At 28.0% G+C, this 3,734-nt stretch overlaps 1 pseudogene; it reads right to left on the bottom strand.

Annotated features, from left to right (window-relative positions):
* Nucleotides 1-227: 227 nt before the first annotated feature.
* LOC145247746 (5S ribosomal RNA) lies at nucleotides 228-344 on the bottom strand (annotated as a pseudogene).
* Between the last annotated feature and the right edge of the window lie 3,390 nt (nucleotides 345-3,734).

Genomic DNA, 3,734 nt, shown 5'->3' with positions numbered 1-3,734 from the left:
TATATATATATATATATATATATATATATAGATATATATATATATATATATATATACAACATTAATAGGAATAAATACACAAGTAAGCAGTATACCCTATATGATTTCGTGACAAGAGGTGCGCAATCTCCAATCACACCTCTCCTGAGTCGAGATTGTTAAATGCCAGTGGCAAGTGAAGTGTATGTATAGGACGACTGGAAACTAATGCCGAGATAAGCGGAGAGCAGATACAGCGTCTAGAATTCCCAGATGGTCACCCATCTGGTACTAACCAGGCTCAACGTTGCTTAACTGCGGTGATCTGACGAGAACCGGGGTGTCAACGCGATTATACCGTATATAACAGGATACTCACAGCATTAATAAAGGCCAAACTTCATAACTATAGTATAGTTGAGCTCTACGCGCCTACATCCACAGTCACTGAAGAAGAGATTGATTATTTCTACAGTCAGTTACAAGAGGTCATCGACAAAATTCCTAATAGAGATATGAAAAGTACTTATGAGAGATGCAAATGAAAAAATCGTGAAATCGACAAACAAAAATGTGAAAAACATGGACAATTTGAACTCAGAGTCAGAAATGATAGAAGAAACGAACTGATTAACTTCTGTAAAATCAACAACTTTGTTATTACCAACACGTGTTTTCAACATCACCCAATATATATTGGTATATTTAGGCAGCATTTATTCATTCAAGCAAATATTAAATGCATCGGAGACACTTTGCGTTATGATTTTTTTTTTAATTTTTCGATTTTCTGTATAATTTTTTTATATCAAAATCAAAAATATTAATAAAAGTTCCATAATTGTTGCTGTCACGAACGCTTTCGATTCGTCCACGAATCATCATCAGGTGTTGAAGTTAAAAGTCAGAAGGAGCGAAAATGAGAATTAAAAGTGAAAACTTAAATATGCAGTAAACGGCAATAAGTTAAAATATATAGAGTCGATGAAAATCGATTAAAAATAAAGGTCGATTAAAAATTCAAGTGTTAAAAACAGCAAGTTCGTGGACATGTTAACGAAGTCCGTCCAATACGAACTACGCAAGATATTTTAGAACGTTACTGCTTTTCTCGAATACGATATCATTTATAGTGGGTTGAAAGGTTCTAATATATGACACTTCTAGAATTTTTTTTGATATTATTTTCATGTTGTATAAATTTTATGTTGTCAACGAGGACCTTTCTAAGATTCGAGGGGGGCAGTTATGTTTTTTTATCAAATGTTTATATATATATATCACTAATATTATTTAGATGCATAGTTATTCTCGGGGACAACGTTGTCGTTGTATGCCCAATGTATGTGTTATTTGTGGAGTTACATTCTCCCATAGACCATTTGAATTTATACACTACATTGGTTTGTTCCAACGCTTTTATAGCCGGCGAGGAGTTGTTTCTAACCACAAGGTTTTGTGCTCTAATAATAAATAAAATAACCATACATCTAAATAATACTAAATAATACTAAATAATACTGAGATTTATATAATAGATGTATGTGTGTGTGTATCTATCCATAATAAATTGGCATCTTTATATATATATATATATATATATATATATATATATATATATATATATATATATATATATATATATATATATATATATATAGGAAATTTATTACTGTGAGTCCAGAATGAGTTTACAAATTGTTTCAGCTAGAGGAAAATCCTCAAAGAGAGGAAAAAATCCAACTAGCATCGTCAGAATTCATAGATGGACTAAGTTATAAAGTCAAATAAGAATGGAAAAATCGATTTTTCCATTCTTATTTGACTTTATAACTTAGTCCATCTATGAATTCTGACGATGCTAGTTGGATTTTTTCCTCTCTTTGAGGATTTTCCTCTAGCTGAAACAATTTGTAAACTCATTCTGGACTCACAGTAATAAATTTCCTATATACTGCTCTGACTACACATTGAGCACTCTAGTCCGGTTTTTTCACCACTGGTAAATATATATATATATATATATATATATATATATATATATATATATACTAGACTACTCGTGACTCGCTGGGTCAGTATGTTATATTAGCTATGGAATTCATGTATGAGCGTGACACTTGTGACGTAAAGAAAATAGTTTTTTTTGTTACATCTATGGAATATATAGATATTAAAAAATAATTATAGTAATAATTATATATATATATATATATATATATATATATATATATATATATATATATATATATATATTAGACTACCCGTGACCCGTTGGGTCAGTATGTTATAATAGCTATGGAATTTATGTATGAGCGTGACACTTGTGACGTAAAGAAAATAGTTTTTTTTGTTACATCTATGGAATATATAGATATTAAAAAATAATTATAGTAATAATTATATATATATATATATATATATATATATATATATATATATTAGACTACCCGTGACCCGTTGGGTCAGTATGTTATAATAGCTATGGAATTCATGTATGAGCGTGACACTTGTGACGTAAAGAAAATAGTTTTTTTTGTTACATCTATGGAATATATAGATATTAAAAAATGATTATAGTAATAATTATATATATATATATATATATATATTAGACTACCCGTGACCCGTTGGGTCAGTATGTTATAATAGCTATGGTATTCATGCATGAGCGTGACACTTGTGACGTAAAGAAAATAGTTTTTTTTGTTACATCTATGGAATATATAGATATTAAAAAATAATTATAGTAATAATTATATATATATATATATATATATATATATATATATATATATATATATATTAGACTACCCGTGACCCGTTGGGTCAGTATGTTATAATAGCTATGGTATTCATGCATGAGCGTGACACTTGTGACGTAAAGAAAATAGTTTTTTTTGTTACATCTATGGAATATATAGATATTAAAAAATAATTATAGTAATAATTATATATATATATATATATATATATATATATATATATATATATATATATATATTACACTACCCGTGACCCGTTGGGTCAGTATGTTATAATAGCTATGGTATTCATGCATGAGCGTGACACTTGTGACGTAAAGAAAATAGTTTTTTTTGTTACATAACAGAAACATTTCTATGAAAGTATATGAAAATGAAAAAAGAATATAGACAGATGTCTATGAGTCATTCTGTTTATTATAATTGATTATTTTTGAAAATATTTTTTACAGTCACTGAATTATAAGTGGTTAGCGATACTTATAGGTAAATGTGCACTAAACAGATACCATAATACTTATTATAGTTAAAAACAAATTCTGATATATCTGCTTTTTTTTTCTTTTACATCGTTCATTTCTGTATTACTTTAAGTTATTTTACCCCCACTCTTCCCATGTTAAATAATAATTTCGAAATAATAACGTTAATATTTCAGCGTCCCAATTGTTCTTTTTTTTCTGCGTTTAAATTATCCAAATAAACAATTGTTAATACTGTCTTCTTTTTTTTACAACGTGCATTTCTGTATTACGTTTAAGTTATTTTAAACCCCACTCTCCCATGTTAAATAATAATTTCGAAATAATAACGTTAATATTTCAGTGCGCAGGTCATGCGCGCATGCGCAACCGGATGTCGTAAACCGGAAAGTGGGTTACATACATCGTTACAACATCATTTGAGTTTATATATATATATATATATATATATATATATATATATATATATATATATATATATATTAAGTAATGTGATTAATAAATTAAA

The sequence above is a fragment of the Euprymna scolopes genome, chromosome 25 (assembly GCF_053919585.1).
Source record: "Euprymna scolopes isolate OS-2025 chromosome 25, ASM5391958v1, whole genome shotgun sequence".
Lineage (NCBI taxonomy): Eukaryota > Metazoa > Mollusca > Cephalopoda > Sepiida > Sepiolidae > Euprymna > Euprymna scolopes.
Note: the sequence above shows the minus strand (reverse complement) of the source record. Positions and strands in the feature narration are given on the sequence as shown.